The sequence below is a fragment of the Aethalodelphis obliquidens genome, unplaced genomic scaffold, assembly GCF_003676395.1.
Source record: "Aethalodelphis obliquidens isolate GAN/ISIS:26980383/991018 unplaced genomic scaffold, ASM367639v1 scaffold36, whole genome shotgun sequence".
Lineage (NCBI taxonomy): Eukaryota > Metazoa > Chordata > Mammalia > Artiodactyla > Delphinidae > Aethalodelphis > Aethalodelphis obliquidens.
The window spans coordinates 16693250-16707795 of NW_020837980.1; the positions used below are offsets into that span (position 1 = coordinate 16693250).

The 14546-nt window shown below is 37.0% G+C and overlaps 1 protein-coding gene across 1 annotated transcript in view; it reads left to right on the top strand.

Moving 5' to 3' along the window:
- H4C16 (H4 histone 16) overlaps window positions 1–14546 on the top strand; it is a 34715-nt gene that overhangs the window by 4138 nt on the left and 16031 nt on the right. The gene's annotated exons all lie outside the window — the stretch shown is intronic.

The window sequence follows — 14546 nt, forward strand, 5'->3', positions numbered from 1 at the left end:
ATTTATTCTCCATTGCAACCCTAGAGTGGATGCTTGCTTACCTCTCACCTTCAGTTGTTATTTCACTGTCCTTTTATTTTTTATTTTTTGTTCTTTGATTTTCCTTATTTTCTTCTGGCCATGATAATGCAGCGTTTGTGCTAGAAGGTTCATTCAGATTGTGTAGATTGCCAAACTGCTGTAAGTGGATTTCACTAACTACAGCATTTGAATTTATGTGTTTTCCCCGACTAGCCTGGGAACTCCTTGAAAGCAAGAATCTGATTCATATGTGTACCCCTAGAACCTCGGACCTAGAATTTGGAATACTCATAGGCACTTATTAATGTTTTGGGAAAATTATCTATTTGATAATATGTTAATATATCTTCCTAAAATGAGTTGTTTTCCATATATTTTCATTTTCTGAAAAGATTTTATACTATGATAATTATCTGTCCCTTAAATTTATTAGTAAACCATTTGCCTTGACCTGCCCTGGAGGTTATGTTTTGGTTATCTTTTCAGATTCTTTTTTTTTTTTTTTTTTTTTTTTGCGGTATGCGGGCCTCTCACTGCTGTGGCCTCTCCCGTTGCGGAGCACAGGCTCCGGATGCGCAGGCTCAGCGGCCATGGCTCACGGGCCCAGCCGCTCCGCAGCATGTGGGATCTTCCCGGTCCGGGGCACGAACTCGCGTCCCCAGCATCGGCAGGCGGACTCTCAACCACTGCGCCACCAGGGAAGCCCCTTTTCAGATTCTTTAACCATTTTTATTGGTCAGCAAAGTGACCTGACAGGTGGAGAGAAGGGCTACCTTAAATATCATATGTGGAATATTAAAAACTAATAAACAAACAAAAATTGTAGTTGATGTTTACCCTTAGTAATTCTTTAATAACTGGCATTAAACATTATGATAATGATTATATTCTGATAATAAGAAATAAGTTTGCTTATTATCAAATCCAAAATTCTACCTAAATATTTTTGTACTTACATACATAGATACCTACGTATTTTGTATTCTAAGGTTATCTTTCACAAAACTCTTTTCCTTGAGCTCACTCAAATAATAATGTCCCAAAATCCGAACAACTGTTTTACTATCTTGAAGATTATAATCGTGTGTAACAATAAGTACTTGGTTTCTAATACTTTCTTATGGGATATATGAAACTTGATTAAAAGCAAGCTATCTTAGAGATAAATTTTATATTAATCTTACAATTTGCTAAACCTTTGAATTAGGCATTCTAGATATATAAAAAAGAGATACTTTTGGGCTTCCCTGGTGGCGCAATGGTTGAGGGTCCGCCTGCCGATGCAGGGGGCGTGGGTTCGTGCCCCAGTCCGGGAGGATCCCGCGTGGGGCCCGTGGGCCATGGCTGCTGGGCCTGCGCGTCTGGAGCCTGTGCTCCGCAATGGGAGACGCCACGGCAGTGAGAGGCCCGCGTACCGCAAAAAAAAAAAAAAAAAAAAAAAAGAGATACTTTTATATTTTCAAATAAATACCTGCAATTCTGCATCATCTTTACTCATCTTCATTATCATAATCATTGCAGCTAAACTCTTGGGTTTTTGTTTTGTTTTGTTTTGTTATTTATTTTATTTATTTATTTTTGGCTGCATTGGATTTTCATTGCTGTGTGCGGGCTTTCTCTAGTTGCAGCAAGCAGGGGCTACCCTTTTGTTGCAGTGCATGGGCTTCTCATTGCGGTGGCTTCTCTTGTTGTGGAGCATGGGCTCTAGGTTCCCAGGCTTCAGTAGTTTTGGCACGTGGGCTCAGTAGTTGTGACTCGCAGGCTCTAGAGCACAGGGTCAGTAGTTGTGGCACATGGGCTCAGTAGTTGTGGCTCGCAGACTTAGTTGCTCTGCGGCATGTGGGATCTTCCCAGACCAGGGCTCGAACCCGTGTCCCCTGCATTGGCAGGCGGATTCTTAACCACTGCGCCACCAGGGAAGCCCTAAACTCTTGTTTATTCACTGAAGAATAAGATAAAGAAACTGGAGGAAGGTGCTGCCTGAGTTCAGCCTTTTTAGGAAATAATTTTCTTATAGTTTTGTTTCTCTGCAACTTATAGTGGTTTTATATTTTTAACTTAATCTGACAGTTAGCTTTTAAAAGAATTCAGTCCATTGTCACATTTAAACAACTATAAACATGATTCTTTCTTTCCATCTTTATGTTTTTCTATTGCTGTTCCTTTTTGCTATTTCTACTGGTTTTATCACAACACTGTGGCAGACATCACTGGCAGACATCCATTATCCATTCTCCCGTTTGTTCTTAATACCAGAACCTAAATTTTTGGGGGAGTGATATGCACTCAGGAGAAAAACTGTATTTCCAAGGCCCCTGTGGTGAGAGGAGGGCCGTATGTCTGGTGGAAGCTGTGGGTGGAGCTTCTGGGAACCCTGACTAAAAAGGAGGGTAACTCAGATGAGAGATCCTTTGTAGTTCCCTTTTCCTCCTCTTTTTCTACTTGGAGTGTGGGAGTAATCATGGCACTTCCCGGGCCGGGGCACGAACCCGTGTCCCCTGCGTCGGCAGGCAGACTCTCAACCACTGAGCCACCAGGGAAGCCCTATTCTCTTCTTTATATCCCCTGTCAACTCCAAAGATTTGTTGAGATGATTTAGCACTTTAATTCTAGACTATTTTGATTTCTCTTGCAGAGTGACTTTTTTTTTTCAAGAATCGTTATTTAGCATTTATATTACAAATTCCCAATCACTGTATCATTATCTACTCAGACTTAATTATATGTACATTGCAGGAATCATAGTTCACTACTATTTGTTCTCTTCTTCATCTTCCCCGATTTTGAAGTCTCTATTCTGATATCTTTTTCTTTTTCTTTTTTTTTTTTTTTTACTTTTGGCTGCGCCAGGCAGCATGCAGGATCTTCCCCAATCAGGGATTGAACCCATGCCTCCTGCCGTGGAAGCACGGAGCCCTAACCACTGGACCGCCAGGGAAGTCCCCTGATTTATTTTTCAACTGAGTAGTCCTTTTTGAAGAATTTTCCTTAGGTGAGGTATGTGGGTAATAGAGTCTATGAAATTTTGCAGCTCTAGGAATATCTTTCCTTCACCCTGACTGGTAAATGTTACCTAAATGATATATAGACCCTTAAGTTGTAGCTCTTTTTTTTTCTCAGAAGTCTGGATAATGTTCCATGGTCCATCAGCTTCCAATATGCAGCTAAGAAGTCCCATGCTCGTTCACTGGCCTTTATTCATTTATTTTTTGTGAGATTTTATTTTTATCCTTGGAGTTCAGTCATTTTACCAGGGTATGTTTGAAGCTATTTTGTTCTTGTATTCATTACTGTGGTAACTCCTTTTCAATCTACTGACTCAATTTATTCTTCACATTAGGGAACTGCTTTCCCTGAAGCAGAGCCTAAGACAGGGCTTGGGTGCAGATGATTTACTGAGGGAGTGCTTTTCAAGAAAACGTGAGGGCACAGTGGAAGTTGTTTCCAAGGGCAGGTAAAGTCTAGCCTTGGTCTGATCCACAAGAGTTTCTGGAGAGGGAATTATAACTCTGAATTGTCCCATCTTAAAGCAGAGGCCACAAAACATGTATAATATAAACATATTTTAAAATTTTCTGAGGTAAACATATTATTTTTAAAATAAGAAAAAATTATGATTAAATATTTTATTGTGGTATGATCAAACATGGTTTTATCCATATATTTCCTGAGCTTTTTTGGTGTTGCTCTGGATTATGTCAATTTCTTTCTTTTTCTCAGTTTTATTGAGAAATAATTGACATACATCACCAATGGTTTGATTTGCCTATATTGTGAAATGATCACCACAGTAAGTTTAGTTAAGAACCATCATCTCATATAGATACAATAAAAAGATAAGAAATCCTCCTCACGATGAGAACTCTTAGGATTCAGTCTGCTAACAACTTTCCTTTGCAGTTGAATTTGAACAACTCAGAGGTTGGAAGCACCAACCCCCATGCAGTTGAAAATCCTCCTATAACTTTACAGTCGGCCTCCTCATGCGGTTCCAAATTTGTGGATTTAACCATCCACAGATCATAGTACTGTAATATGTATTTATTGAAAAAAATTCATGTGTAAGTGGACCTGTGCATTTTAAACCCATATTATTCAAGGAATAACTGTATATCATCCGGCAGCGTTAACTATAGTCATCATGTTGTACGTGATATTCCTAGTACTTATTTATCTTATAACTAGAAGTTTGTACCTTTTGACCACCTTCCTCTAATTCCGCCTCCCACCACCCCTCTTCTATAGCCACAGATCTGATCCCTGATCTCTTTTTCTGTTTTCTATAAGTTTGGTATGTTTGTTTTTTTTTGTTTTTTAGATTCCACATATAAGTGAGACCATTCAGTATTTGTTTTTCCTGTCTGACTTATTTCACTTAGCATAATGCCTTCAAGGTTCATCCGTGTTGTCACATGTGGTAGGATTTCACTGTTCTTTATGGCTGAATAATATTCCATTCTTTATCCATTCATCCATCAATGGACACTTAGGTTATTTCTGTATATTGGCTATTTCAATAGTGCTACTATGAACATTGGTGCAGATATCTTTTCAAATTAGTGTTTTCATTTCCTTTGGATATATTCCAAGAAGTGGAATTGCTGAATTGTATGGTAGTTCTATTTTTAATTTTTTGAGGATACTCCATATTGTTTTTTATAGTGGCTGCTCCAATTTACAATCACACCAACAATGCACTAGGGTACCCTTTTCTTCACATCCACACCAACATTTGTTATCTCTTGTCTTTTTTATGACAGCCATTCTAACAGGTGTGAAGTGATATCTCATTGTGGTTTTAATTTGCATTTTCTTAGTGACTAGTGATGTTGAACATCTTTTCATGTACCAGTTGGCCATTTGTGTATCTTTGGAAAAATGTCTATTCAGGTTTTTGACATTTTTTATTTGAATTAGTTGCTTTTTTGCTTTTCAGCTTTATGAGCTCTTTATGTATTTTGGATTTTAACCCTTTCTGAGATATACGGTTTACAAATATTTTTCCCATTCTGTAGGTTTTCTTCACTTTGTTGAGAGTTACTTTTGCTGTGCAGCTTTTTAGTTTGATGCAGTTCCACTTGTTTATTTTTTGCCCATTAGGTGTGATTTACAAAAAAACCCATGACCAACACCCATGTTAAGGAGCTTTTTTCCTACATTTCCTTCTAGGAGTTTCATGGATTCAGATCTTACATTTAAGTCTTTAATCCATTTCATGTTAATTTGGGGGAGTGGTATAAGATAGGGATCAATTTTCATTTTTTTACATGAATACCCAATTTTCCCAGCAACATTTATTAAAGAGATTATCATTTCTCCACTGAGTATTCTTGAATCCCTAGTTAAATATTAGTTAACCATTTATGCTTGGGTTTATATCTGGCTCTCAGTTCTTTTCCATTGGTCTGTTTGTCTGTTTTTATGCCAGTACCATACTGTTTTAATTACTATAGTATTATAGGATAGCTTGAAATCAGGAAAAGCCTCCTGCTTTGTTCTTCTTTCTCAGGATTCCTTTGGCTATTTGTGATCTTTTGTGGTTCCATATAAATTTTAGGAGGTTTTTTTTCTATTTCTGTAAAAAATGGCATTGGAATTTTGATAGAGATTGCACCAAATCTATAGATGGCTTTTGGTAGTATTGACATTTTAACAATATTAATTCTTCCAGTCCATGAATGTGGGATACCTTTCTATTTATTTGTGTCCTCTTTGATGTCTTTCATCAGTGTCTTACAGTTTTCAAAATAGAATTCTTTCACCTCCTTGGTTAAATTTATTCCTAAGTATTATATTGTTTCTGATTCTATTGTAAATAGGATTAACTTCTTTATTTCTTTTTCAGAAAATTTGTTGTTTGTGTATAGAAATGCTACTGATTTTTCTATGTTCATTTTATATTCTGCAACTTTACTGAATTCATTTATTAATTCTAACAGTTTTTTGGTTGCATCTTCATCTGCAAGTAGAAAAAATTTTATTTCTTCTTTCCCAATTCTGATAATTTTAATTTTATTTTCTTGCCTGATTGCTCTAGCTAGGACTTTAACCTTTCACCACTGAGTATGATGTTTGCTCTAGGCTTCTCATGTATGGCCATTATTTTGTTGAGATATGTTCCTTCTGCACCTAATTTGTTGATTGTTTTTATCATAAACAGTTGCTGTATTTTGCCAAATGCTTTTTCTGCCTCAGTTGAGATAATCGTATAGTTCTTTTCTTTCATTCTCATTGGGGGATTTTTGATTATGCAGTCAATATCCTTACTAGTAATTGGTTTATTCAGATTTTCTGTTTCTTCCTGACTCTGTCTTGGTAGGTTATATGTTTCTAAGAATTTTTTCACTTCTTCTACGTTGTCCATTTTATTGGCATATAGTTATTCACAGTAGTCTCTTATGATCCTTTGCATTTCTGTGGTATCATTTGTAATGTCTCCTTTTTCATTTATAATTTTGTTGATTTGGGTTCTCTCTCTTTATTCCTTGGTTAGTCTAGCTAAGGGTGTGTCAATTTTCTTTATCTTTTCAAAGAACCAGCTCTCAGTTTGGTTCATCTTTTCTGTTGTTTTTCTGTTCTCAGTTACATTTATTTTTGCCCTAATCTTTATTATTTCCTTCCTCCTGCTAATTTTGGGCTCAGTTTGCTCTTCTTTTTCTAGTTCCAGAGGCATAGAGTTAGAATTTTTATTTGGCTTCATGCATAATGGATAGCAGAACCTAATTTCTTATGCTAGTCACATGGCAGGCTTTTTTTCCCTTGGTCTTTGCAGAGTAGAATGTAACTGTTAGCAATCTGGACAATATAACTTTTACACTGTTGGAGTGAAAGATATGAAGGAACCATAGAGGAAATGATAGAAGCAATAATATTCTCAGCTTACAAAAAAGGAGATCGAACTTAAAATTCCTATGTGAAGTGGGCCTGAGATATCTGTAAGGACATCGTAACATTTTTTTTTATTTGATTTGATACCATATACTCATATTACTTTGTTAACTTTTTTTAAGATCCATTTTGAGAAACAGCAATTTATAATTTTAGTGAGAGTAATGTAGTAATTACCCAAAAGCATATAAAATTTCCCTTTTATTCTTATCTGTGAACTGTTTATAAGGAATTTTAATTTCTGCTTGGTCATTAATTACCTCTACCAGTGCATATTAGTATTTCAATATTATCTCCAATACTATCTCATAGGAAAGATACAACCCAGTACAGCACCTTCAATCTGTCTAGATCTTTTCAGAAAGCCATTGTCTTTGATAAAGTTACATATATTCAGACCCACTGAAAGACTAATTCCTGGTGTGTGGTGAATTGGGGTTTTTCAGTGAAATTTGCTTCAGTCACCAACCAAAGAGATTGTTGCCAGGAAGAAACAAATGAAGCCATGGTTTTAGTTGGAGATTAATTTGAAAGTAATGCCACATTAAATGCCAAGTATATATCCAAGTTTTGAATTCTAGAAGGACATTGTGCATGCATGGGGAGAGACAGAGAGCAAATTCTCTGGTGTCTCTTCTTATAAGGGCACTAATCCCATCATGAGTGCTCCATCCTCATGACCTCATCTAACCTCACTTTCCTCTCATAGGCCTCATCTTCAAAAATCATGATATTGAGAGGTAGAGCACCAACATATGAATTTTGGAGGTCACAAATATTCAGATCATAATACATGCCTTGTATGTTCAAGGAATACCCAGATGGCCAGTGAAGGTCAAGCAGAGTTGGCTAAAGAAAGACTGGGAGGAGATGCGGTCAGAGGATCTGTTGCCTTAAGATACTGGAAGGGCATTGCCCTTTATTCTGAATGAGATGGGGATCCACTGGAGGATCTTAAGCTGAGGAGTAATATGATCTGACTTATAATTTAAAAGAGCTAGTTTGTTGGTGGTGAGGAATATAAACTGTAGGAGGCAAGAACACAAGAGATGATGATAGTTTGGACCAATGGCAGTAATTTGATTCTAAATGTATCTTGAAGGTAGAGCCAACATATTGGAAATTAGAGAGGAATTGGATGTAGCATATAAAAGAAAAAGAAGAATCAAGGAGGGCCTGAGAGAACTTCCCTGGTGGCACAGTTGTTAAGAATCCACCCGCCAATGCAGGGGACATGGGTTCGAGCCCTGGTCTGGGAAGATCCCACATGCCAAGGAGCAACTAAGCCTGTGTGCCACCACTACTTAGCCTGTGCTCTAGAGCCTGTGAGCCACAACTGCTGAGCCCGCATGCCACACTACCGAAGCCCATGCACCTAGAGCCCGTGCTCCGCAACCAGAGAAGCCACCGCAGTGAGAAGCCCACGCACCACAACAAAAGAGTAGTCCCTGCTCACTGCAACTAGAGAAAGCCCACGTGCAGCAATGAAGACCCAATGCAGTCAAAGGTTAATTAATTACCTGATAAATTTTTTACAAGTGGTATTATTATTAACAACAAAAAAAAGGAGGGCCTGAGAAAGTAGAGTGGTAGAAGAGTAGAGTTACAATTACTGAGATGAGAACGACTTGGGGAGGAGCAAGACTGGAGAGAGGAGCTGAGGAAAACAGTAGTGCAGTTTTGGACATGAGAAATTTAAAATATGTATTAGACATCCAGGTGGAAATGTCAAGTCAGCAGTTATATATAAAATTCTTGAGGTTAGGGGAGAAGTCAAGGTTAGAAATATATGTATTTAGGTGTTATCAGCATATAGACAGCATTTGGAGTCTTGAGTTAGATGAAGACCATCTCTTAACTCATAACTCCTTTTTAAGAGCAAAGAAACCTTTTCAGAGATCCCTAAAAAACCTTCCCACATGTCTCACTTGCCAGAATAAAGTCACATGGCCATGCCTAAGCTCATTACAAAGGCAATGGGACCATTGCAACTGAATCAGTTAATTAGGAGTCACCTGCTGGAGCAGGGGAGGAGCCAAGCTTCCCAGAAGCTCATGTTAGCATGAGGATTAGCAGATAGCTGTACAAATTGTGGTTCTGCCAGGAAAAAGGAGGGATGGGCCTTATAATCATTATAGATGTCTTTAGGAGCAGAGATCAAATTTCAGTGGCAGCTTTTAAAGGTCTGGCATTTTCCTCCTTCTTCCAGCAGGTGGGAGTATTTCCAGCAGTCTTTCTCATTTCTTCTATATTACTTACCGATACCACCTCCTCTTCAGCTTTCTTCTGCTGCGAAAGGAAAGTGAAAGGAAGTGTGACATATTACAGTGAAAAATAAGATACTTTTTTTACCCGTGTGGCAGTTTATTCTGTATTAAATATTTTCATGAGCTAATCTCTAATGGATATCTCACTTTAGTAAATTTTATTAATTATTAATCCATCAATTTTGACATAAACTAAGCTGGGCTTATTTTTACCTTGACTGAGTTGTTTTGATAGTTAAAAAATAATGGATGTAAATTATTTAAATAACTTTCTGCAAAATACTTTGCTATGAAATCAAAGCTTTAATTACTTACCTTAATTTGATTCTGGAAAAGCTTACAGAATCTTAGATACCTAAGTATGAAATTGTCTTCCCTTTATTTTATCTTTTAATTGTTGCACTATTGTTGCACTAGTAATACAAAATTCATTTTGTGTGCAAAATAGTTTTCTGTTTCATATATAAATTAGACTAATACAGTTTCCTGACAAAAGAAGAGACTTAATTGCATTACTCACAGTTCAAGCACTCCTCCCACATTGTAAAGAAGATATACAGATAAATATTCATTGTACACTTTCCTTATTATCCTCTTTCTTTTCTGTGACCCTCATACTCACAGAACAGCTTTGCACTGGGCCACTAATGCCAATTAAGGCTAACCACCTTTCTCTTTCCCTCACAAACTTGGGGAACTCCTGCCATCTCAGGTCTTTAACTGTTTATTGCTCAGTTAAAGGATCTGGGAGCCAATCTAGTTGTGGTGTAAAGGAAGAAAATTAAAGACAACATTCAATAGTAGATTTCCACTTCCAAAATAGTAGGGTAGATGTAGTTTGCCATGTTCCTCCTGCTAAGTACACCAAAACCCTGGACACTATATATAAAGCAAATAAAAGAAGACTAAAAGGTGGAGAGAAAAAGACAGATTGACAAGGGAACTCAGAATCCAATGAACAACAAAGTGGTGAGTTTTCTGGGTTTTCTTCTTGGCCTGTAGATCCCAGTCTTGGAACTGCAGAAGCTAGAAAACTGGAAACACTAACAAGTGCAGACAAAACAAGCCCAACAAAAGCCTGCTCTCTCTAGCTGGAGGAAAGGGAAGCTTAACAAGACAGAAAACTTTTAGACAATTACAACTCTCTCCAGCCAAATACCAAAGAAAAACTGTAGTCTCACCCCACATCTACCAGAAAAGGAGCTTGGATTTCTACCCTTGATGGGCTGTAAGAAGGCATGAGTGAATAACCTAGACTCCTATTTCTACCTGGCAGTAATGAGGCTATGTCTCTCCCTTTCCCTGCCAGAGTGATGTCCAAAGAAGCCAGATAAAACAGAAGGTTAATATAAAATTCAGAGTCTCATAGTATAATATCCAAATATCCAAATTTCAATAGAAAATCATGTTATACCAAGAACCAGAAAGGCCTCAAACTGAATGAAAAGATAATCAGTAGATGCCAACATTGAAATGATAGAGATGTTAGAATCATCTGTCAAATATTTTAAAGCAGCCATCATAAAAATACTTTAATGAGAGGTTACGAACACACTCGAAACAAATGAAAAAATAAAATTTCTTCAAAGAAATAGAAGATAGGAAAAAGAATTAGACAGATGATTTGTTGGAGCCGTGAAACTATTCTGTATGATACTATGTTGGTGGATACTTGTCAATGTCTAAACCCATAGAATGTACAGCATCAAGAGTGAACTGTAACCTGTAGACTTTGGGTAATAACAATGTAAATTAGGCTCACCAATTGTAACAAATGTACCACTCTGTGGTGATGATGCTGTGAGGTTGATAGTGGACAAGACTCTGCATGCTGTGTGATGGCCATGAATATATGGGAACTCTCTGTATTTCCTGCGCAATTTTGCTGTGAATCTAAAATTGCTGTAAAAAAATAGTCTGTTAAAAGAATCCAATGTAAAATTTAGAACTAAAAAATAAATTAATTTAAATAAAAACTCAGTGGATAGGCACAAAATCAAAATGTAGAGGAAACAGGAAAGAATTAGTGAACTTGAAGATGGAACAATAGAAATTACCCAATCTGAATAATAGGAAGAAAACAGAACAAGAAACAAACAGCCTCAGGAACTTGTAGGAATATAACAAAAGATCCAACATTTTTGTCATTAGAATGTCAAAGGAGAAGAGAAAGGAGGGCTGCAAAAGTATTCCAAGAAATAATGTCTGAAATGTCCCAAATGTGGCAAAAGACATAAATTTAGATTCAACAACATGAGTAAACTCCAAGGAGTATAAAAACCCCCAAATCCTACCAAGGCCCATTAAAGTCAAACTTCCAAACACTAAGGACAAAAATTATTGAAGGCAGTGAGAGAGAAGTGACAGCTTATATATAAGAGAAAACTATACCAATGATAGCACATTTCTCATCAGAAATTGTGAAAGCCAGAAGGAAGTGCCACAACAATTTTAACATGCTGAAAGAAAAGAACTGACAACCCAGAATTCTGTATATAGCAAAAATGCACTTAAGGAATGAAGGGTAAATCAAGACATTCTCATTAAGGAAAACTAACAGAATTTGTCACCAGCAGACCCACTCTAAAATAATGGCTCAAAGAAGTTCTCTAAACTTAAAGGAAACAATGAAAGAAGGAATCACAGAACATCACAAAGGAAGAAAGAATATGATAAGCAAAAATATGAATAATTACAATAGACTCCCTTCTCTTGGGCTTCTTAAATTATGTTTGATGATTGAGACAAAAATTTAACATGTATCTGGTGTGATTCTAAATATATGTAGAGTAAATATTTAATAAGATTATATTATGAATGGGGAGGGTAAAGAGATATAAAGGAGGGTCAGGATTCTGTACTTCATTTGAACTGGTCAAACGATGGCACCAGTAGACTGATAAGTTATGTGTGTATATAACACCTAGAGCAACCATTTAAAAAATTATATAGAGAGATACACTCAAAAACATTACAAATAAACCAAAATAGAATTCTACAAAATGTTCAAATAACCCACAGGAAGACAATAAAAATGAAACAACAAAAACAGAGAACAAGTAGAAAACAAACATAAAAAATGGTGGACTTGTTCCCTAACATATCAATAATTACATTAAATGTAAATGGTCCAAGTAAACAAATTAAAAGTAACCTTGGCAGAGTGGGCTTGAAAACATGACTCAGCTATATGATGTCTATAAGAAACTCATTTCAAATATAAAGATATAGGCAAGTTGAAAGTAAAAGGATGTAAAAATTTATATCACACAAACTTTAATCTAAAGAAAGCATATATGGGCTTCCCTGGTGGCGCAGTGGTTGAGAGTCTGCCTGCCGATGCAAGGGACGCGGGTTCGTGCCCCGGTCCAGGAAGATCCCACATGCCACGGAGCGGCTGGGCCCGTGAGCCATGGCCGCTGAGCCTGCGCGTCCAGAGCCTGTGCTCCGCAACGGGAGAGGCCACAACAGTGAGAGGCCCGCGTACCGCAAAAAAAATAATAATTATAATAAAAATAAAGAAAGCATATGTGTCTATATTAAAATCAGATAAAGCGGAATTCAGAGAAACAAAACAAAACCCACCAGAGCCAGAGGGATATAATGTAATAATAAAAGGGTCAATCCACCAAGAAGACATATCAATCCTAAATGTGTATGTATCTAATAGCAGAACTGCAAAATATGTATAGCAAAAACAAATAGAAGGGAAAGGAAAAATAGACAAATCTACAATTATACCTGGAAATTTCAGCACCCCTTTTTCAATAATTGATAGAACAACTAGACAGAAGACCAGCGAGGATATAGAAGTCAACACCATCAAGCAACAGAATCTTATCAACATTTATAAAACAGTCCTCCCCAAAATAGCAAAATACACATTCTTTTCAAGTGCCCAAGGAACATGTACTAAGATAGACCATATCTTGGGCCATAAAACAAACATTTTTTAAAATTTAAATCATACAGAGCATGTTCTCTTGCCATCATGGAATCAAACTAAAAATCAACAGCAGAAGGAAAACAGGAAACTACAAATGTTTGAAAATTAAACAACATACTTCATTGTTCTCTTCAAAAAGGAAACCTGAAAGGAAATAAAAAGGGCATTGAATTGAAAGAAAATGAAAATATATCAAAGTTTATTGGATATAGCTAAAGCATTGCTAAAAGGGAAATTTATAAATTAAATAAACTATTAGAAAAGGGGAAGAGCCTCAAATCAATAATCTAAGCTCTCACCTAGAAAAAGAGTGAAGAAAATCCGAAGGAGACAAATATAAGGAAGTATTAAGGATAAGAGCAGAAATCAATGAAATTGGAAACAGAAAGACAGTACAGAAAGTCAATGTAACCGTGAGTTTTTAAAAATTTTTATTTTTTTAATTTTTAATTTTTTAACTTTGGCCACACCACGTGGCTTGTGGGATCTTAGTTCCCCAACCAGGGATTGAACGTGGGTCCACACACTGAAAGCCTGAGTCTTAACCACTGGAGCACCAGGGAATTCCCCGTGGATATTTTTAAAGATCAATAAAATTGATAAACTTCTAGCAAGACTGATAAAAAAAAAAGAGAAAAGACACAAATTACCAATATCAAGAATAAAATAGGGTTAGCACTATAGACTGCACACACTAGAATCATGGGAAGGGAACAAACTCTATACACATGAACCTGACAACTTAAATGAAATGGGTCAATTCCTCAAAAAGTACAAACTATCACAGATTATCCAAGATGAAATAGATAATGCTAATAGACCTATAACTATTTTTATAAATTTATTTATTTTATTTATTTATTTTTGACTGCATTGGGTCTTTGTTGCTGCATGCAGGCTTTCTCTAGCTGCGGCGGCGAGCAGGGACTACTCTTAGTTGTGGTGCATGGGCTTCTCATTGCGGTGGCTTCTCTCATTGCAGAGCATGGGCTCTAGGTGCGCAGGCTTCAGTAGTTGTGGTGTGTGGACTCAGTAGTTGTGGCTCATGGGCTCTAGAGTGAAGGCTCAGTACGTGTGGTGCATGGGCTTAGTTGCTCTGCGGCATGTGGGACCTTCCCAGACCGGGGCTGAAACCCATGTCCCCTGCATTGGCAGGCAGATCTTAACCGCTGCGCCATCAGGGAAGCCTGGACCTATAACTATTAAGGAACTTGAATTTACACTTTAAAAAAGTCCCCCCCCCAAAATATCTCCAGGCCCAGATGGTTTCACTCAAGAATTATACAAAACATTAAAAGAATTAATGCCAATTCTAAACAATCTCTTCTAGATAATAGCAGAGAAGGAAATACTTCTTGACTTATTTTATAAGCCTAATATTATCCTGAGAAAGAAAGAAAGAAATGGAGAAAGGAGGGAGGGAG